At 37.9% G+C, this 23,674-nt stretch overlaps 1 pseudogene; it reads left to right on the top strand.

Moving 5' to 3' along the window:
* Nucleotides 1–17,594: 17,594 nt before the first annotated feature.
* Nucleotides 17,595–17,693, top strand: LOC132283288 (small nucleolar RNA R71; annotated as a pseudogene).
* The last annotated feature ends 5,981 nt before the right edge of the window (nucleotides 17,694–23,674 follow it).

Here is a 23,674-nt window from a genome sequence, read left to right as displayed (position 1 = left end):
GGAGATTCGTCATAGATTTCTCTCGTCTAGTGGCACCTATAACTCAACTTACTCACAAGGGGGTCAAGTTCATATGGACAGAGGCCTATGATGCAGCTTTTCAGGAGTTGAAGGTCAGATTAACATCAGTTCCAGTTTTGATCATACTCGAGCGTTATGTGGTCTATTGTGATGCCTCACGAAAAGGTTTGGGTTATGTTCTGATGCCGACAGAATGAGTGGTAGTTTATTGGTCTAGACAGTTGAAGACTCATGAGTTGAACTATCTGACACATGATTTGGAGTTGGCAGTAGTTATCTTTACCCTGAAAGGGTGGCAACATTACTTGTACGGGGAGAAGTTTGAGATTTTCTCCGATCATAAGAGTCTTAAGTATCTCTTCTCTCAAAAGGATTTGAACTTGAGACAGCACAAATGGGTTGAGTTCATGGAGGACTACGACTTTGAGTTACAGTACCATCCGGATAAGACCAATGTGGGGCCGATTCATTGAGTAGGAAGTCATGGGGTGCTCTTGCTAGCATTTCCAATCATAGATGAAAGATGCTAGAAGAGTTTGCAGATCTTGGTTTATGGCTTTTGGAGGATGCTTCTCCGACTATTTTGTATAGCTTTGTGGCTCAGCCAGCTCTTGTTAGCAGAGTTATTGGGGCACAGCGTGAGGAAGTTGAATTAGACTCCATTCACACACGGATTTCAGTTGGCAATGATGTATTCAGATGGTGGTTTCTGGTATAGTGGTATAATATTCGTTCCTTTGTCATGTTGTGATGATGTTTTTTTGAGATTTTCACCACTCTTAGCTCGTAGTTCATCCTGGTGGTACGAAGATGTATCATAATTTATGGCGATGGTTTTGGTGGAAGGGTATGAAACGAGATGTTTCACAGTTTGTGGCTAGATGTCTTACTTGTCAGTAAGTGAAGGCAAAGCGTCAGAGACTGGCAGAATTGTTGCAACCATTACCAGTAGCTAAGTAGAAATAAGAGCATATCACTATGGATTTCGTGACGAGACTTCCGAGATCCCAGGTAGGGAATGATGCTGTTTGGGTCATCGTTGATAGGTTGACTAAGATGACACACTTATTGCCCATGTCAGTGACAGACAGCGCAAAGAGACTGAATAGATTGTATGTGAGGCAGATTGTCAAGCTTCACGGGGTTCCGGTATTTATTGTTTCGGATAGAGATACTAAGTTCACGTCTCATTTTTGACAGGGCTTTCAAGAGGCTCTTGACACGGGGCTTCATTTTAGCATGATATTTTATCCTCAGACTGATGGTTATTCAAAGCATACCATTCAAATATTGGAGGATATGCTACGGGCTTGCATTTTGGAATTTGGGGGTAGTTGGGAAGACTACTTACTATTGGTTGAGTTTACCTACAACAACAGTTACCAGACCAGTATTGGCATGGCACCTTTTGAGGAATTGTATGGCAGACCTTGCACTCTAGTTTATTGGACTGAGGTTGGTGATACAGTCGCCATAGGTCCCAACAATGTCTTTGAGACGACAGAGAAGATCAAGTTAATTTGGTAGCGATTGGCTACCGCACAGAGCAGATAGAAGAGTTACGCTGACAGCAGGAGGAGATCCTTTTCTTTTGAGGTAGGAGACCATGTATTTCTAAAGATTTCTCCCCTTAAGGGACTAATGAGATTTCGACAGACGGGCAAGTTATCTCTTAGGTTCATTAGACCATTTGAGATTTTGGAGCGCATCGGTGAGGTTGCTTATTGGTTGGCGTTGTCGCCACATTAGGATCGGGTTCATGACGTCTTCCACATTTTTATGTTGAGGAAATATGAGCCGAATCCATCACATGTTTTGAAGTGGACGAATGTTGTCGTTGACGAGGACGTAACCTACGAGGAAGGTCCAATCCAGATTCCTGACTCCAGAGAGCAGGTCTTACAGACCAAGACCATCCCATTGGTCAAGGTTTTGTGGAGACATCACGGGGTCGAGGAGGCTACTTGGGAGCTTGAGTAGGAGGTTCGCTCTTAGTACCTTGGTTTGTTCGCGATCTCAGGTACGGCTTGATTTTGGGGACGAAATCCCTTTAAGGAGGGGAGGTTGTAATGACCCTGTCATTCTTATCGTTTCCTTCTTTTTTCGTCTTGCATTTTTCCATATTTTATTTATTTATTATTTTATTTAATTATTTCTTTTCCGGTCATCGTTTCATTTCTCATAACCTTACGGTTTGTGCTTGGATTTGATCTGACTTTACATGCATCCATTTTGTTTAATTTCTATGAAATGCGTAGTCTTACTTTTGTAGAAAAGCATGCTACTTGTGTACTTTCTTCCTTAGGGGTATGGATGAAAGTTTCTTCGGAAACATTTTTCATTTTGGGGGTATTTGTGTAATTACTTTATGTAATTATTTTTTGTCTTAGGGACCATTTTGTAATTTTTTTGCAAGATATTTAGATGAAGGACCTTTTTGTAATTTATTTAGTTGGATATTTTGGAAGAGGGACTATTTTACAATTTCCTTAAGTGTGTGTATGAGAGAGGTAGTGTTTGCTTTGTAACTAGTGTGTGTGTATAAGAAAGAGGTAGTGCTAGTACACATGGTGGGCTTATGTGAGTGGGTTTTCCCATCTTTTCCCAATTATTCTCTCTTCATCTCTTTCTCTCACCATTGATGAACCTTAAACCCTAGGCTTTACACCTTGGTTTTGGTCCCCTTCTACTCACTTTTGAGCTTAGCTTTTGGAATACAAAAGCTTTCCCTCACTCTCCTATACATAGCCCTTGTCTCAGTTTTCTGATTTGCTTTGTCTACCTTGGATTCTAGAGATTCTATTCTCTGGTGAGGTAGGGGGCTTAGTATGTTTATCCTCTTATAGTTTTTAATGTATTTGTAGTTGTATATATACTGATTACATGCTTGTATGTATAGGAAATGTATATAGATGTTCATTTCCTTATATTTGAGGGTTAATGGTTTAAAGCATGCTTAGAATATATGTACCTTGTTGTAATTATTGTTTCATTTGATGTCATATTGGATTTTAGGAATTTCATAGACATTGTAATATGAAAATCTTGTTGGTTATAGCCATGAATGATTATACAAGCTTATTGTCAAGTGTTGTAGTTTTTGAAGTTTATTTATTTATTTTTTTTTATTTCTTTTTTGTGGGTTACATTGATGTTAAGTGACTTAGAATAATTGTATTATAATTGTCATGTAACTAGTTACACATTGAATACTATATAGTTAGTTGTGTCGTTGTATGTGTAACAAATTGCACATTGAAGATTCAACATTTAAATGCCATTTAAACTTGAAACTTTAGGACATGGTTTGTGTGGTTTCACCCTACTTGTGCATGGAATGTGGTTTCATGCATTGTATTTGAGTTTGAGTCATGGACTTGTTGATTTTTGAAACACTTGGGATATCACTTTTTGACATGGCTAGAGTAAGGGTCTAGCACAGGAGATACGAGTTATCCCTATATTAAAGTGCGCACTAGGGTTGTTCCCGGGGGTTAGTATCCTGAATCACTATTACGTCTTGGTTCTATTTCGGAATTTGACGTCCAAGATATTCCTACTATTTGATTTCGTATTCAATTCCAAGTTAACAACCAATGTTTAATTGTGACTTGTGGTTTTGGTTTATGAAGTTCTAATGATGTTTAGTATATGATGAGCGCTGAAAAGTGCGTATTTAAACCCCTTAAGCTTAGGCATTCTAGTACCCTTATCTATCTTACTTTATTGTTTTAGATTGATTTCATATTATTTCCATTTTCAGGCACTTACCCAGAAAATAAGCTAACTCAGCCAAATAAGAGCTTAATTGAAGTAATTCTGGGATTAAACAAAGAAAGGAGCAAAGTGGAAAAAGAAAGAAGCAAAAGAAAGAAAAAGGTGGAAATCAACATCTTCGATCAATCTCAGATCTAAGTTCGATCGATCGAATACTGATCGATCTCAGCACTTCAAGATAGATCCAAACCTTGACCCAAAGCAGAAAGTCCAAAGTTCGATCGATCCAACACCACCCTTCGATCAATTGAGCACTTTTGTCCTTATTCAAATGATTGATCTTATCTATAGTTGTACCACCCACTAACCACTTTTGTCCTTTTCCTAAAAATATCTCTCACAATATCTTGGATTTGTCTTTTCCCAAAAAGCTCAACCAGTTGGATCGATCCAGCCTAAGTTCGATGGATCTCAGCCATGTTCGATCGATCCAAGTCCAAGGTTCGATCAATCAAACTTCCTCCAGTGCATTCAATCGATCGATCGAACCTTGGACTTAGATCGATCGAACATGGCTGAGATCCATTGAACTTAGGCTGGATCGATCCAACTGGTTGAGCTTTTTGGGAAAAGACAAATTCGAGATATTTTGGGAGATATTTTTGGAAAAAGGACAAAAGTGGTTAGTGGGTGGTACAGCTGTGGATAAGATCAATCATTTAAATAAGGATAAAAGTGTTCGATCAATCAAAGGGTGGTGTTAGATCGATCAAACTTTGGACTTTCTGCTTTGGGTCAAGGTTTGGATCTATCTTGAAGTGCTGAGATCGATCAGTGTTCGATCGATCGAACTTTGATCTGAGATCGATCGAAGATGTTGATTTCCACCTTTTTCTTCCTTTTGCTTCTTTCTTTTTCCATTTTGTTCCTTTCTTTGTTTCATCCCAGAATTGCTTCAATTAAGCTCTTATTTGGCTGAGTTAGCTTATTTTCAGGGTAAGTGCCTGAAAATGGAAATAATACGAAATCAATCTAAAACAGTAAAGTAAGATAGATAAGGGTACTAGAATGCCTAAGCTTAAGGGGTTTAAATACACACTTTTCAGCGCTCATCACACCCCCAAACTTAAATATTGCTAATCCCTAGCAATGAACTAAAAAGTAAAGAAATGAAATGAACAACTATACAACTAGGAACTAGAAAACAATAAATGGATAACGCTACTTTCGTAGGGAACACGATTGCACTTAGCACATGCAACAAGCCTGTTAAACCCCTAGGTTACCCCTAGTGGACAAGTGAAGTCTCGTGAGGGTTTTCAGAAATGATACCCACAAACATTAAGCTCATTCTTTCAAAAGAGGTACCAATATTGCAAACAAGCATTGGGAGAAAACTACCTCAAGTATGCAATGTTTCAAACATTTCTGAGCAATCTCCCAAAATCTCAACATCAAGCAAGCAAGTATGGTCCTCCACACATCAAGAAAATGATCATGAAAATCAAAACAACTCTAGAATCCTTTTCGAGTGGACTGGCATCAAATGTGTTGCTATCTTAGCCAACTAGAGAAATGATCACATCCTTACCCTCAAACTAGCACACAAATCTAGTACCAATCATCAAGACAAAAAGTGGACCTTTTATTAAAGCTTTATTCATCTAGGTGCGCTTATTCTTTTCACTCTAATTTTTTTTTTTTCTTTTTAGGATCAAAGATGGGAAGCATGGTGCAATGTGTTGATCTATTAAGTTTTCTAGTGATTCATAAGGTCGAGCATTAGGTCAATGACTCCCAAATCAGACAGTTTTAGGGCATTAGGCATTCAAATACCCCTACGGACTTACAAGCTCAAATCAACTAGGTTACAAATCAAAACAACCTTCATCTAATCATTTCCCACTTCTCACCTTTTAGGAGAAGTCCTCACTTTTTTTTTTTTTTTTTTTTTTTTTTTTTTTTTTTTTTTTTTTGAGCAAGTTCAATTATTAACCTAGACTTTGGGCCCTCCGCCTTTCGGCGCGAGAAGTTTAGTGCTTGATGAGGCTAAAATCCTGGCTACTTAGTGAAAAGGGGTTGTTATCCACCTTTATCAAGAATGAAAGCTTTCAATGCACTACTAGCTCAATTGGGATATAACCAATTCAATAATCAACAAAGCATGTACCCCACAAATGAATGCTAGTGTGCGCCAGTGCCAGTGTAGAATACTAGAGTGAATCTCAAAACAATCACAAAATCAGGATGATGTGGACCACAAGTGCAAGTAAGATATCAATCTTTCAAAAAATTTACTCCTAAATGGCATCCATAAGGCATACAAGGAGTATTGGACTCTCAAGTCAAGCAATTTTTAAAATTTAAGCAATATAGGTTTCAAAAAATCAAAATCATAGCTAGATATAGACCAATCATAGAAATATCCCTCAAATACACAAGTCATGCTCAAAATAAAGCTAACACTGCAAAGCACCATTCCCCCCAAACTTAAGTGGCACAATGTCCTCAATGTGCAAAGAGAACAAATGAAAGAGTATACCAGTGCAACTAAGGCATAGAATGATCGGGACTGAAGTCTCTGAAGTGGGTGGAATGGCCCCCCCAAACCTGGGATGAACTGTGGTCCTGAAAATTGGCACTTGGATAAACTCACCAGATAACAAAATGGGATAAATTAATGCACAGTGGACATGCAAGTGTAAATGGGATAAATAGATAAAGAGATGAGAGAGGTATAAAGGTCGTTCTGAAAATCGGGTAGCACTCTCTCACCGAAGTCACTGTGATGCACCTGATGGAGTCAAACATACAGATATGAGAATATAATCATATGACATCCATAACAAAAACAGATATATAAAATAGATAAAGTGCAGGTACAATAGAAATATCAAAGCCGACAGACCGGCTGCAAAAATAATAGTACTGTACAGTGACAAAAATAGAGATCAGAGATGGATCAAAAGATAGAAGGAACTGGGAACTCAGGACGATGAGGTAGGATGGGCAGGTCGAGCTCCGCGGATATCTCTGGATAGATCTCGGAACATAGTCGCGACATCTATACGGAAGGTAGCAAAATCAGCTCTGTGGGCTGTAAGATCAGCTCGTATAGCAACAACAGCATCTTCAAGAGTTTGCAAGCGTACTCCAAAGCCGGGGGGCTGATCTGGAGCCTCAGGCATAGAAGAGTCAAAAGAAAGATCATGAATCTGCTTCTGCTTGTCAATGGGCGACCCAGCTGGAGAGTACTGCTCTGTGTCATCTGCAGGGTGCTCTAAATCAATATCTATATGCTCGGCAGCTGGATTGACTGGTGCACCGTCCGCTACGGGATCTGCTGTTGCTGCCTGAGCTGCTGCCTTTGTTTGAGCTGTTGCCTCCGCCTCCTCAGCCTCTAGCTCCTCTGCAGCCACTACTGCGTGGTCCTGCAGTCTAGTAATGATGGCATTATAGCTCTTGTCCCTGTCCTTCTTCAAAAAGTGACAGGAACCTCTCTCAGGGTGCTCTTGAGGATGAATAGGGTAGCGTTGGTCAATTAAAATCTGGGTGATGAGATGGTCGAATGGAAGAGACTTAGCCCATTCGGATTTCTCCTTGCTAATATACTCGTCAAATAGCTTCCTCATCACGCTCCAGATGAGCGCGGGAATAGATACCCAGTGGCCCTTGTAGAAAGCGTAGAGGGCTATCAGATAGTCTCCTCTCTGTTGGATCTTGTGCCCGGCCATATATATATTCCGAAAGAGAATGGAATCGAAGAACCATAGGTCATTTGGAAGGAATGTGCGGGTGGCGAAAGTCTCGCCATTGGCATGGTGACTTGTAAGAAACACCGCCATGTCGGCATAAGAAGGCCTGTATAGCCTCGGATATAGCTTCTGTAGCTCAGGAGGGCATCTGTGTGGACAATGGCAAGAGCGGGCTAGCGAGTCCACAGTGATAGTGATCTGATTGCCATCTATAGTAGTGACCAGCTCTGTTGTGGTGCGCCGGGATGGTCAGAGGTTCTAGAAGAACAACCGTACTAGCCGCGGGTAGACTGGCTCTGTAACTGGGGCAAGAATAGCAGGAAGGCCCCTCTGAATGATGTTGTGGTAAGCTGATCGGGTCAGCACCGATTTAGAGAAAAAAGGCTTTGTCGAACACCGACTTATGGTCGACTGCCATATGCGCATATCTAGGCGCGGGCCTATCACGCTCCTGAGCTGGCTGGCGTGGTGGAGATGGTACTGGTGAATGCTCAGCTTCAGCATGTGGTGGAGATAGTGATGGTGTAAATGCAAGCTGAGCTGCAGAGGTGGATAGAATATGATCATCCTCAGCCTCATGAGCAGGTGACTGAGGTGGAATAGGCTGTACTGGCTCCTCCTGTGCATGAGAGGGCTCTGCTGGCTCCTCTATCCGTGGTCTAATATGTCTCTGAGGCCCATGTTGCCTCTTGGCAATAGTCTTATGCTTAGTCATAGCCTGAAAAATAATTTAAAAACTTGCAAGGGAAGTTAGTACCAGAATTAAGAATTGAAAGCACAAAATAGAAAAATGCATGTCAAATAAGATAGACAAATAATATAAATGACATGAATCTATGCAAGTGATAGGATATGAAACATGTTAAACAAGGTAAGTATAAAATGCATCCAATGTGGAATATCACAGGCATTGGGCATATATAAGATAGCATGAACATAATGCATGATGAATGAAGTGTGTGTGTGAGATCTGTGAAGTTCGATCGATCACAAAAAGGTTTGAGATCGATCTCAAAACTTCGATCGATCTGAGGTATGAGTTCGATCGATCTCTCAATATCGATCTGAGATTGAAGTTTGATCAATTGAACTGTGCGAAGGTGAAAACTCAAAGGTCACAGATCTCTAACTTTGGAAGCATGGGGGCCATCACGACATGGTCGTGGGCCCATCAACACAACAAATCATCAATTACCATCACCCAAACAAGGCCTATACTCCCAAAATCAATTCGAAAATCAAAAATATAAAAACATATATACACATATATACAAACATGCTTCAAGCTCATCAATGGTGGATTTCATCATCATTCATCATAGATCTAGCACGTAGGCAAAATATATTATCAAATTAAAGCTTGAAATGACAAAGTGTGGATCGAATCTCACCTCTAGTCACGAGAGAAGAGGAGATGAAGAGGGAGTGAGATTCAGGGTGAGCTTGATGTCGCCGAAGGTGTCACCGGAGATGAGGAAGATGTAGAGGGTGATTGGGGTACACGGCGATGATGAGGGAAGGAAGGGGTAGGGTAGGGAGTTGTTGGATCGATCTTTGTAATCGATCTCACAACTCTCGGTTTTATTTTTAAAAACATTTCCCTATTAGTTCGATCGATCGAACTGACATTTCAAATCAATCGAACTTTGATGAACTATCCTCAAAGTATTATTTTTTTGAAGTTTTTGAAATTTTTGAAAAAATGAAAAACTAAAATTAAAAATTAGAAAAAAAAAATTGTAATATAAAATAAATTAAAATAGAATAAAATATTTTTTTTTGTTTTTTTTTTTTTTTGAATAAACAATAATAATTAAAAACTTAATAAACTAAAATATTTTTGTATTTTTGAAAACATTTTGAAAAATAAAATGAAATGAAATGAAAATAAAATAAAATAAAAGTGAAAATAGTTTTGGATTATTGGAATTTGAAAAGTCAAAATAATGAAATGAAGAACTAAGATCGATCTGAACAAGAGTTCGATTGATCAATGTAATGACCCGGTCATTTGTCTTCCTTTCCTTTTTCCTGAAATTTTACGAATGAATTTTTTTCGTTTAATTTTCTTTTCTGAGCTCTGTTTCATGTCGCTTAGTGTCATCTCGAGTGCTCAGAATTGGTTCCTGAGACTCTTTTCCATGGATTGACAATTTCCTTTGAGGACCGAGTCATTTTCACATTTTTCGTTTTTCGACCCTATGTGCTATTTCGTCCTTTTCCCTATTCTGTCTTATCTCCGTTTGTTAGTTTTTGGCATAACCTCACTTCTCATGCTTGGAGTTGGTTTTTGACTTCACATGCATTCATCTTGAGTGGTTTCCACGAAATACGTATCTTTACTTTTGCAAGAAAGTACTTTGGTTGCTCCCGGAGTCCATAGGGGCATGGATGCAAAGTTCTTTGAAATTATTTTCTTTTCTTGGGGTATTTTTCGTAAATATCTTTTGAAGATATTTTATTTCAGGGGTTTTTAAGAAAATATTTTTGGAAGATATTTTCATTCTAGACCATAAGTGCAGTTTTCACTTTTTAGAGGGGCCATTGTGCAATTAATGAAAGTTATTGCAAAATGTCTTGTTTTGAGCCTGGATCCTCTTACGGGATTCATTTTTGCATTTCGTCGAGTTGTGTACTCTTGGAATTTCCTCTTGGTCGATGTTTTCCAGTTTCAGGGTTTTTGGCCCTAGTTTTTGCCAAACTTGATTTGGGCATAACTTTCTGCTCGGGACTCAGTTTTTGACGCCGTCTCTTCTGTTGTTCATATTTTATCATTTTGAATCTTTTTTGTTCACAAAGTTTTGCCATTTGAGCGTGTCTGCTCAAATTTTACTTTTTCAGACCTGGTGGGGCCCGTTCGGGGCACTTTTTTAGATTTCTATAAAAGGGGGGTGAGATATTTCATTTTTCATCTTCTCCCCTCTTCATGCACGACCTGGAGCTCCCATGGCAGCCCAAGGGGTGCTGCCATCTTCTCTCTCCTCTTTTGGTTCACTTTTCCTTGATGGAAAGTCTTCGGCCTTAACGCTTGTTGTTCCCCTCGCCGTGCTCTACCTTTCCCCCTTATTAGAATTCTGTTTTGACCATTTCTTGAGTTTGGTTTTGAGGTCAAGTTATGATTTTGATGGGGCTTTCATGGGGGTTATGTTCACGGCGTTGTCCCCGACAAAACCTAGTAGTTTCGTCGGATTCGGAGCCGTTCCATTTTGATGGCTTTTGAGATTTTCATCTCAAATTGAGGTAGGAGATGTTCTAGGTTTAAATTCTTGTTATATAGCATGCTTGTGATGCTTATACTACTTATTTGCATGATTAAATATAAAATCTAGAGATTTTATTATTTATTTTTCTTGTACGGGATCTAATTTTCCCGGTTGCTCATGACTTGGTTTAAACATGTAGCATGATTTTATATTGCCCCTTGATATGCTCATTGTCGTGTATTAAAATTGGAACATTTGAATAAGTATTAAAGATTTTATTTAATATTTATCTTAGGTGAAAGATTAATTCACATGGCCTTAACTAGCTTAAAATCAATATGTGTTAGCATATTAAATTAGGCCTTAGCATGCTCCCCAACATAGTTGAATTTGAAAGTGATTGGAGGTGTCCTAAAAATTAGTAATTATTAATTAATTTGATTAATTAATTTTCCCCCAGTGCCCTATTCACTTTATTTAAATTCTGACTTGATATTCTTGATTTACATGCCATATAGTTTCACATATATTTGATTTAGAATATTCGGTTAGGTTTTGAAACCTTTTATTTAATTAAATTCCATGTTTAAGATTTAATCCTCATGGTGATATACAACTTGGAATTGTATTGTGGCATGCTAGAAAATTAAGTTTTGGTATGGTTGTTCATATGTATTAAATTGGGATTTATTGCGTGAGAATTGCAACTTTTGTTTTATATTTATTTTAGTGAAGGTTTAATTCGCATGGTCGTAAATTGAATGAAATAAACTTGTAATGTGATATTACATTAGTCCTTGGCATGTTTTCCAACATAAGTTAATTTGAGAGTATTTGGTTAAGTTTGAAAATCAAGAGATTTTAATTAAAAGAATTAATTAAAATCTATTTTGTGGTCCCATTAGCTTAATTAAGGTTTAAACTTGATATTTGTATTGGCCATGACTTGTTTACTAGTATATATTAATTTGGGACTATTAGAAGTTATTTTAGAACCTTGGTAATTAAATTAGCATGATTTAATTAAAGTTCTACTTTGTTGTTCCAACAACCTAATTGAGTTTTAGAATGGATATAAGTGATGACCATGCCATGTCCTTTAACATGTATTAAATTGAGGTTATTTGGAATTGAATCGGAATCTAAAGACTTTAATTGTGTTTATCTATTTAAATTCTATCAATTTGCTCCATGATCTAGTTGTGTTTTAGAAGTAGTTTCTTTATTCAAATCATGGACTTAGACTTGTTGTATATTCATTTGGTTATGTTTTGAACATTGGAAAACATAATTGCTATGTTTGTATTCGTAATAATATGTTTTCCTTATTGAATATATTGTTGCCTTGTGTAATGATTTGCACACTTCGTGTTTAACATCTTTCATGCATAGTGTGTAACGAATCGCACACTGAAGATTCGACATTCATCATATCATATTAGTTGTGGATTTAGAGCATGTATTGTATAGGTTTCCAAATTTGGTTGTGCTTAATAGATAGTTGATTATCTTACATATTCCTGTTGATATATGTGTTGTTGCACAACTTGTTGATTTTGGAAACTTGGGGATGTCGTTGTTTGACTATGGCTAGGATGTGGTTCTAGTACGGGAGATAGTCCCTCTATATAGTCTAGTGTGCACATAGGGAGGTTACCCATGGGCTAGTAACCCTAAAGTAACTATGTTGTCGGTCTGATCTGGCGTGACGTCCGAGTATCCACTTTGTTTGATTTCGCATTTCATTTTCAAGATGATAACTAGATGATGTTGTAACTTGTTGTTTCTTAATTGTCGTTCCATTTTAAGTTACAGGATGTTAACTTTGCGAAATCGTGCTTTATGCGTGGTATTGGAAGTTCCAATGTTGGTTAAATTGCATCGATATTGAAAATCGTGTTTTGACGTTCTAATAAAGCTTATAATTGATCCTATTGATTCATTTATAACTTAGACGTTAGGTGGCATGACCCACTTCTGTTGTTTTTGTGCTTAAGATTCTAAGTTGATGGTTTTGAGAACTTATACCTTGTTACATTGTATAACATGCTCTTTTGTTGTTGAATTGCATGGATAATGTAATTCTTGTTAACTTGTATTCAAATATGCTTTTGTCATGTTGTATGGATTCCTCTAGACTTTGTTCAATTACATTGATAATGTGTTTCGTGGTAACTATAAACTCGTTGTATTAATCGGATTACTTCAACTTTGATTTGTTTCATTCATGTATTTATATCATGATTCTTGTTGCTTTGTATAACATGTTTCTATGTTGTTGAAATGCATGGATGATGTGATTTATACTAGAAACACTTTAAGCTAGCTTAGGATACTCCTTGAGTCTCATTTCGACATAGACGTTAGGTGGCATGAACCTCTTTAACATGTTTCACCTTAAGGTGATAAATTTGTAAAATGCTAGGTCGATGCATGCTCATCTCCTACAAGTAGCTTTATGTTACTCACCCCTATGATACTGGGGCATATTTTAGGTACGAAGACTTGGTTCGTGACGCCTAGCATTCCTTAGATGTCGTGTAGCTTTCAAGTTTCCATTTCATGCAAATGTTAGCATGAAATGTCATTTTGTAGACTTATATATCAAAATATGTATATTTGATTCCATGTATGTAATATGTACATAAGTGCACTCCTTTCAATGTATTTGACATGTATGAGATGAGGCCGGAGGCCAATGACATGTGTATTGTATTCTATACAACTTTTTAACTTCATGAAATATTATGAAAACCTTGAAAAATTGCAAGTCATTGCTCCACCATGGTTGCATCGGGTGTGGGAATTCCATTTTTATTCTTTCATAGGGTCTTATAAATCATGTTTGAAGTGTAGCCAAGGGCCAAATGGTCATTTGATCCTGTTTTGTATTTTTGGATTCCGAGTTTTCATTCCAAGTTCTATTTTTGCCTTTTTGCCCGTTGGGGGGTTGGATTCTGTATCGGTGGTATTTTTAAGTCGTGGACCATTGTAACATGTCCAAATAGGTAAGTTACGTTTGCGTGCATGGTTGTTTCTGGGCAAAACCTTATCGTTTGTGTTTTGAGCCCCTTGTGAATTCATTTCGCACTTTTTTTGCATATTCTGATCTAGGGGCATTATAGACTTTTCACGGTAGTTTTATTTTCTTCTTTCAACATGGTTGAATAGAAAACATGATTTTAGGGGGGGTTTCTTTTTTATGTTTTTCCAGAAAATGTCGTCTTGGCATCGAAAATCGCTTACGAAGTTCAGCTTTCAGTTTTCTATTTAGCAGCTTTTTCGACCCTTTGGACCAGATTTCTTGGGAGGGCATTTTGGGCATTTTACATTGTGTTTTTTTTTTTAATTCTCTTACTAGTTATGTAGAAAACTCAATTTTGAGGGGGGTTTCTTCTTTGTGTTTTTGCAAAAAAATTCATCTAGGCCTCCAAATTCTGCCTCTGTTCCGGATTTTTCTGAAAAACAAACCCACAGCAGCTTTATGGGCTGCTGCTGCCAGCCATGTGTGCACCAGCGCGCGCGCGGCGTGCATGGGTGCTGCATGGGCGTGCGCATGGGGCTATCATGGCCCCTCGTCGGGCCGCAGCGACGTCAATTCTTCTTTTGGGCTTTTCTCCTTCGTCCGGACTTCGAGTCTGTGAATTTTTTTTTGAACTTGATTAATTTTTCGTCGTCTATCCAACGGTGTGCTCAGTTACACCTGGATATTTCTGGATAATTATCTGTTTGCCCTTAAAGCTTTAAGTGTCCGTTTTTCATCGTCATGCCGTTTCTCCTTCGTCCGGACTCCGAATCATGCGATTCTTGAGTCCATCTTGATTAGTTTTTTGTTGTCCTTCCAGCGGTGTGCTCAATGGCACCCAAATCTACAATTTTTTGAAATGACTATTTTGCCCCTGGGGGCTTATTTGTCATATTTCAATCTTTTGCTTCCGCATCAGTTCTTATTGAGTTCCACGACCTCATGGATGGTCTCTTTGACTTCTTAGAGTCTTGTTTTCTGTTTTCGCTTCCGCATTCGGATCTGTTATCGGACCATCCTTACGGTTCATCACAGGACACGCTGGCCTAAAAACCAGGGTCGTCACAAACAAAGGGCAAAAATATGCAGGTTTTTGGCTCAGAAAATTGGCTAAGTGTTGGAACTTGAAGATCGATCGAACTTGAATATTCGATCCATCGAAGAACTTCAGATCGATCTTGGAATATTTTCGATCGATGAGACAGAGAGCTGAATATGCAGGTTGATGCAGGCTCAAATTTTTTCTAAGTGTTCAAACATGAGATCGATCAAACTTTGAAGTTGGATCGATCGGAAGGGCTTCTAATCGATCTAGGAATAAGTTCGAACGATGGGACAGAGAGGTGATTTGGATGCAGGTGGATGTAGGTAGAAAATTTTTCTAAGTGTTGGATGTAGGTGGAAGTTCGATCGATCGAACTCTCATTTGAAATTGATCGAACTTATGCAAAATGCTCAATCACAACACAAAATTTCATGCAATCCTAATCACAGTTCTTAGCAATGCATATGAACCAAAAACAAGTATCTAGACTTCGCAAGAAATGAAATTTAAGATAGAAATGAGGGAGGAATAGGGTTTCGATACCCTACGAAATGTTTTTGCTAGTCTTTAGCGTCCCTAGCAAGACATTGGGCTCTTTTAGCCCGGATCAAAGATCTTAAAATGCATCCCCTCCTCGTTAGGGTGATAAATGCTTTGAACTCTACCCAACAAATGGTTCTTTGAAGAACTTGTTGGATTAAGCTTAAAAGAAACTTTTGATCCTTTGTCTATGTAATCATAACATTTGGGCTTCCATGCCCTTTCAAAGCAAGAATTTGAAACAAGACTTTTAGAATGCAAGGTAGAAGATGATCCTTTGGAAGTTTTGGTCTTATACAAAAGCTCACTTCCTTGACATTGAAGATCATGATATTTATCTACAATGTGAACCTCTCCTTCATATTTGTCAAATGAATTGGGTGTGGGATTGAAGATATTCAACTTCACCTTCATGTGGCCAAATGAGATCTTCATTATCTCCGTCCTACAATTGATGTTGGCATTAGTGGTTGCCAAAAAAGGATAGCCAAGGATAACGGGAATTTGGCTTTTAGGATTGGGGACCGGTTCCGTGTCTATGACAATGAAATCAACCGGGAAGAAGAATTTATCAATTTTAATCAAAACATCCTCAATGACACCCCTAGGCTTCTTAATGGATTGGTCGGTAAGTTGCAAAACTACTGACATCGGTTTCAATTCACCTAGGCCCAATTTGACATAAACCGAGTATAGAAAAAGGTTAACACTTGCTCCTAACTCAAGAAGTGCCCGATTAATGATATGATCACCAATAACGCATGAAGTAGTAGGCGAACCAGGGTCCTTAAACTTTGGCAAAGTGTTATGTTGCAGAATTAAGCTTACTTGCTCGGTCAAAACCACTTTTCTTGGTGCTTGGCTCTTGTTCTTCCTCTTTTAGGTGCACAAGTCTTTCAAGAATTTGGCATAAGCCGGAATTTGCTTGATTGCATCCAGAAGTGGAAGATTAACTTTCACTTACCTAAACATTTCTATAATTTCATTGGTTTTTGCCTTTTAATTGTCTTTTGAAATGGATCATTTTAAGGCATCCAAAAATGAAACTTTTGGTTCAAACACTTTTTCAGAATTTTCCTTTGAACTCTCTTCAACACAAGAAGTTCTCAAATCATTTTGTTTCAAATAATTTTTCAGCAAAACATTTTCAACTTCATTTTTTTGCTAATCTTTCTTCAAATCATTTTCAAAATCATTCTTCAAATCACATTTCGAAGTTTTCTCATTCACAAGATCATGTATATGCAATGAAGGAAGAACGGGATGTGAAACGGGATAGGCGATAACTTGAGATTGCACCAGTTCACTCTCTTCATTGGACACTTCTACTTGATTGTCCACAATCTTACAACTCCGCAAGGTAGTCACCGCATTAACATGTTCAATGGTGTACCTTCTGATGAGGAATGGGTTTCCACAACACATTGTTGCTTAGGTGGGACATTAATAGGCATCTTTCCCTTTTCTCTTGCATTGAGAGTGCTTGTTATTTGCCCTACTTGGGTTTTTAGCTTCGCAATAAATTGAGAGTGATAATGAAGCAATTGAGTGTTAGCCTCTAATGTGCCCAAAGCATTTAAAACTCTTTCTTCAAAGGCGAGACTTCTAGTATTTCCTTGGGAATAAGATTGGTTGGGAAAATGAGAATTAGCAAATTCATTCCCTTGTGATTGATAAGGTCTATAACCTTGGGATCCTTGCTTTTGAAGTGGAGGTGGAATGTTCTTCCCTTAAAAATTGCCTTGGGAAGGGTTAGAGCCCTCTCCTTGGTTTTTCCAAGAGAAATTCGGATGACTTCTCCAACTTGGATTATAGTGAGTACCATAAGGATTGTTCCCTTGGTTCACAAAAGCTGCATTGACTTGTTCATTAGGTTCATTTTGTACTTGTCCGTGAGACAATGAGAAGTAGAATGAAGAACACTAGAACAAGTCATACATATTTCATTTGATGCACGATGAGAATGGTTAGGGAAGGAAGATACTTGGTTCGCCGAGTTTTGGTTAATCAAAAATTGATCAAACCTTTGAGATAAAGACTTCATTTCGGTGGCTATTTCATTTGAATGGTCAACTTGATGTAAGCCAACACTCTTCCTACCTTGTGAATTTCAACCATTCTTGGATGATAATGTTCTATGCAAAGAATTTTCACTCATGTTCTCATAAAGACGCCACACGTTATCCTCATGTCTATCAATGTATGAGCCACCCATGGAAGCATCAACCACACACTTATAATTGTCTGATAAGCTTTCAAAGAAATATTGAACTAATTGCCATTTGGGCATGTCATGATGTGGACACTTCCTAAGCAACTCATTGAAGCGTTCCCATGCCTCATGAAACGTTTCTCCATCCCCATGTGAAAATTCTCGAATTGAGGTTCTCATACCATTGGTTTCTGAAACCGGATAGTACTTCTTCAAGAACTCTTGTTGCATTTCTGCCCAAGAAGTGATTGAAAAAGGCCTAAAATTGTTAAACCAATACATTGCCTTGTCTTTTAAGGTGAATGGAAAAAGTTTGAGTCTTAAGACCTCTTCCGGTATGTCCGTATATTTTACGGTGAAACATACTTCAAGAAACTCATCCGAATGCTTGTAAGGTTCTTCACTTGGAAGTCCATGATAGTTAGGAAGCATTTGAATGGTTTGTGGCTTAATTTCATAATGATGTGCTCTAAATGGAGGCAATTGGATGCTTGTAGGTGCATTATACTCATTAGGCACATAATGGTCTCTTAAAGTAAGAGGTGGATTAGCTACTTGAGGTACAACATGAACACCTTGGTTTTGAATTCCTTGATTGATGATGGGAGGTTGTGGAGCAAACATTGGCCTTGGCATTCCACATGGAGCTTGGCCTTGTTGTTATGGTGACTGGTGAAGGTATGGCCTAGGCATGCCTAATGGTTCTTGTATGTTCTCATTGTGCACATTAGGATAAAGGATACCTTGTTGGTCTATGTGACCAAGGTCCTCAACATGATCATCATTATGGTTATCCATTGATAGATTGGTTCTATTTGAACTTCCTCTTCCCCTAGGATTTCTAACGATGGATTCAAGATGCAAATCAAGAGGGACAAGAGTTGGTCTCAATGAACGACGTCCATGCATGCACAATGTAAAACACAACAAGCACAAAGAATGACAAACACTATGCCTTCACAACAATGCAATTTGACTTCTTCCACAAACACTTAATTCATACTCCCATGCTTTAACAACAATAATGCAAAAAGCAATTAAAAACAAGCCTCCGCGCGGGCCGACGATTTAACTAAGGGATTGAGTAAAGAAAGTCTTACAAAGGTCCTATAGCACTTCATCTCCAAATTTAAAGCTTAGCTTAGCAATTTTTTTAAATTTTTAGCTTTTTACTTTCTTTGCTTTGCTTGAATGCTCCTTTACTTGCTTCCTCTCCAACAATGTACCTAGTCAAGTAAGAACAACACAATCAGTAACCAAAAAGAAAATTTAAAATAAAGTAAAGACATGATCAAAAGAGTACAAATCCTAATTGATTCCACAATTTCGACGTTGCCAAATCAAATCAATCCCCGGCAACGGTGCCAAAAACTGACCAGTTTGTCGTACTACCATCAAGCTTAGAGAGTGTGCATTAAGGTGAGGGCCAAGTTTTACATTTATAGAAGCCACTACTACCTTTCACTTTAAATATAGCTAGGGCGAGTAGGGATCGTCCCAAGGGATTGTGAGGGTCGAACAAGGTTGTGGAATCGTTATTAGGGCTAGTAGGTCGAGTGATCAAACAATTGATTGGTTGGTTGATTAGACTAGAGAGCAACTAAATTAAACTAAGTAATAACAAAAGAATGCAACTAAAAGCAATTAAGAGAGAGAAGAGTCTTGGGGTTTAGAGATCACCACCAAGCAATGCATATCTATACCATTGACAAGTGACTAGTGAGGGCAAATAGTGTGTTGTAATATTGATGTGTGTGTGTGTTTGGTTGATTCAACAAGCAAGGATGACTAGTTAAGCATGGATTGTCTAAACATCATGTGAAAGGTACAATATATCTAAGCAATGAAGCATATATTGTCTAAACAACATGTGAAGGGCACAATAGATCAAAACAAGTCATTAATCCTTTCTTTAAGTTCACAATCCAAATACAACACAAGGTTAGAGACATATGCAACTTGCATTCAAAAGCATGGATTATCAAACAACAAGCATGGATTATCCTCCCATTTAACACTACACTACAACTACACTACATCTACACTACTAGCATGAAAATAAACTAAGGCAGAGGCACAATCCATCAAAGAATAGGTATGAACCATCAAGAAAATCACAAGAGCATTCCATTAAGCACTATGTTTTGACAATCTCTAAATCTATAGCATCGATACACATAGACATGCATCATTAACATAAAATCTAGAGACAAGCACATGAACATCTATTCTAACATACATAGACATATGGATAGAATGAAATGATCAATTGAAAGCATTTAACCACATAAATCATTGAATAATCAAGATATATATATATATATATCAAAGTGTCAAAACATTAATTACAACACTAATCCCTCAATAATACACAAGATTAAGATATAGAAAGCATGCTTAGGGCTAACTCTAGCCCCAAGAGGATGTCTAGCCACTCATGGTGATGTTGCTCCAACCCCCAAAGGCGAACTCTATGGAAGAAATCTGCTCCTTGGATGATGAAGAGTTTCCAATGGTGTCTGTAGCCTCCTCCTCTTTTCTTCTACACTAAGAATAGCCTCTAAAGTTGTATCTACCAAATGCTAAGTCTCTTCTCAAAAAGTGCATCATATTCCTTTTATAGGTAGGTCAAGTGACACACAAAATGAGCTGGGTTTGTGCAAAGCATATTCCCCAATGATTGGATAAACGAAATTTTTTTTTTTTTCTCACTAAATGGAGGAAATTTTTTTAGATATAAACAGTAAAATACAAAGGATTCATGGGGCATACCCTATACCAAACAGAACTTAAAACAGGCAAACACGCCTAACCACATCCTATTAGAGAACACTAAGAACATCTTGAAGACAAACCCCCAAGATATCCATAATTTCCCATAAGATACCTTTCACTAAATCAGTTGAAGAAGTATAAATATCATTGTGTATTCTAGCATTCCTCTCATTCCACAAATAGTATAGAGTTGCAGTAAAAATCATCTTATAGAACTTAGTCCGTATGGAATTCACTTTGAACTTCAAAGCACAATCCAAAGCAAACTCCTAAATTGAATTAAAAGGCTGTAGATTCCAGTGAAAAATATTAGCCAAATTCTTCCATACCCTCTAGGTAAATTCACACAAGCAAAAAATATGATCATTATCCTCAGTGCTATTACAACAGAGCACACATTTAGAAGCCAATGAGTAACCCTTTTTCTGCATGTACATATTAGTGAGAACTGCATCCTGCAAAACCATAACAGCATGAGTGGACCACCTTGTCCGACCACCATTCTAACAAAGCTCAAACCAGAAAACTTCTTGTCTTCTAACCCTATAGGCATTCCAAACAGATTTGAAAGTGAATTGATTATCCTTCTAACACATTCTATCCCACCTTGAATATTCTGCTGCATAAAGAATTGTTGCAATTCCACTGGAATAGTGTCCATATTCCACTGCCCTTCATCAATAAAATCACCAATGCATTTCTATTTATCTTTACTGAGGTGATGCACAACCCTATGACTATAGATTTCAGACAAGAACTTGCCGTCACACCATGGATCAAGAAAAATCTTAATATCAGTCCCATTACCAATTGTAAATCTGCAATGACTCCTAAGAACATCTCTCGTTGACAAAAGAGTCTTCCATATGGAGGAAAAAGAAATTTTTGGAACCACTTGCCAAAAAGAAGCCCCTTTAAGATAACAATTCTTGAACCAAGCCACCCAAATTCGATCCTTAGATAAGAGAAAATCCCATGCTAGAACACACTTAGCAGCCAGATCAATATCCAACACCCTTCTTAATCCCAAACCTTTTTCTTGTTTTGGAGCAGCCAGCTTCTGCCAATTAAGACCATGCATTTTGAGATTAATATCATCATGTCCCCAAATGAAATTCCTCATTCTTCTCTCAATAAGTTTAATGGCACCCGGAGTTAAAGAGTACACTGAAGTCCAATACTGAATCAGAGGAGTAATCACAGCCCTGCATAACTCCACTCTACCTGCCAATGAAATATATAACCCATTCTATCTAGTGGTAGTTAAATTGACCTTGTCCAACAGCTTAGCGCAGTCTCCCCTTCTTAACATTCTATCAGAGATAGAAAGTCCTAAATATGTGAAAGGAAGTTTACCCTCCTTACACCCCAGGCATATTATGACAACATTCTTTCGCTTGACAGACCTAGTAAAGAAAATCTCTGATTTTTCCTTACTCACAGAAAGACCAGACACCTTCTCAAAATGTACCAATATCCTTTTAAGTGACAACACAGTAGCCATGTTAGCTCTAACCACAATTAAGAGGTTATCGGCAAAGAACTGATGTGACACAGGAACCCCGGCTTTAATTGCAGCAACTGAAAGCACAATGCTACCTCTCCTAACTTCTGACTCCACCAAGCCTGAAAAATATTCAGTCACAAGAGTAAAAAGTAAAGGAGATAAAGGACAACCATGTCTCAACCCTTTGTGAGGTTGAAAAAATCCACAGGGGCTGTCATTGACCAAAATAGAAAACTAAACTGTAGTAATGCATTCCTTCACCTATGTAATCCATTTAGTACCAAATCTATATAGCTCTAAGAGATTGAATAAGAATCTCCACCGCACAGAGTCATAGGCCTTCCTCAAGTCAATTTTCCATGCCAATGTAGGCTTAGCATGTTTAATACCAAAACCTCTCACCAATTCATGAGCAGTAATAATATTATCTTGTATCTTTCTCCTTTGAATAAAAGCTGACTGCTCCTTTCCAACAATATTGCTCAACACCCCTGCTAACCTGTTAGCTAGAATTTTGGTTATAACCTTATAAATAACATTGTACAATGAGATCAGTCTAAAGTCCTCAACCCTAATAGCTTCCTTTTTCTTCTGAATAAGAGTGATAAAGGAACTATTAATTCCTTTTCCCATGGAAGGGTTAACAAAGAAAAAGAGAACTGCATCAATAACATTAGATCTTATAATATGCCAATATTGTTGAAAGAATCTAACAAGTAGACCATCAGGACCTGGCGCCCTATCAGGTCCCATAAAAAAAATAGTATGTTTAACCTCATCCCTAGAGATCCCAATCTCGATTGAGCCTGCCTCCAACTCCCCAAGAGTTCTTCTAATATAATCTGGATTTGGCTAACAAGTAACTGGTAGATCATTAGAGAAAGCCTTTTGAAAATACTGTACAAATCTATCTTGAATAATCCCAACGTCATGAATGAGATTCCCTTCATCATCTTAAAGAACAGAGATGTTACTCCCCCTTCTGTGCTCCTTGATCTTCTGATGAAAATACTTAGTACACCTATCTTGATCCTTTAACCATCTGATTTGTGTCTTCTAAGAAAGCAGAATTGCTTCATTTGACAAAGCACACTCATACTTCTGCCTAGAAACATCCTTTTTGTGAATTAACTCATCATTTAGGGGTTGAGCAGCTAAACTGACTTGAGTTTCTTCCAATACCTTTTTGCAAGTAAGAACCACTTCAAAAACAGATCCAAACTTCTCTATGTTCCATTTTTTCACCACCAATTTGACTAATCTGAACTTATACAGCAACTTCTGTATAGGGTTACCAAGAGTATTACACTGCCAAGCCTCAGAGATAATTGTAGACACCACAGGCTGCTTATTCCACACAGAGAGGAACCTAAAAGGCATAGGTCCAGTAGCTATATTAATGGGAACCTGTAGATAAATACCCCAATGATCAGATATAAGGGGTGGAGTAAGAATGATTTGAGAATTAGGAAACATTTGTGCCCAGGCCTAATTCATGAGACCCCTGTTAAGTCTAGCATAAATCCTCCTGTGACTAAATCTCTTATTGCACCAGGTGTATTCTCCATTTACCACAGGAATATCAGAGAGCACTAATTGATCTATGGTATAATTGAAGTCATGCAGCACTCTAGGAGAGTGTAAAAGGCCTCCCTTTTTCTCAGAATTGAGCCTAATAATATTCCAATCACCTATCAGTAACCAAGGTCCATCAACAATAAGAGAACATTGTAAAAGATCATTCTATAGCTGCCTCCTTTTAACCACAGTATTTTCAGCATACACACAGGTAATATAGAACTGAGTAGAAGACCTTCTCACAGCAACTTTCAGCAAAATCATCTAATGCTTAATCACTAGCACACTAATATCCA

Source organism: Cornus florida, unplaced genomic scaffold (assembly GCF_030987335.1).
Source record: "Cornus florida cultivar Cherokee Brave unplaced genomic scaffold, ASM3098733v1 CherokeeBrave_3.0.0_Hap2_Chr01, whole genome shotgun sequence".
NCBI classification, from domain to species: Eukaryota; Viridiplantae; Streptophyta; class Magnoliopsida; order Cornales; family Cornaceae; genus Cornus; species Cornus florida.
The sequence above is the reverse complement of the archived record's forward strand: the minus strand, read 5'-3'. Positions and strand labels throughout refer to the sequence as shown.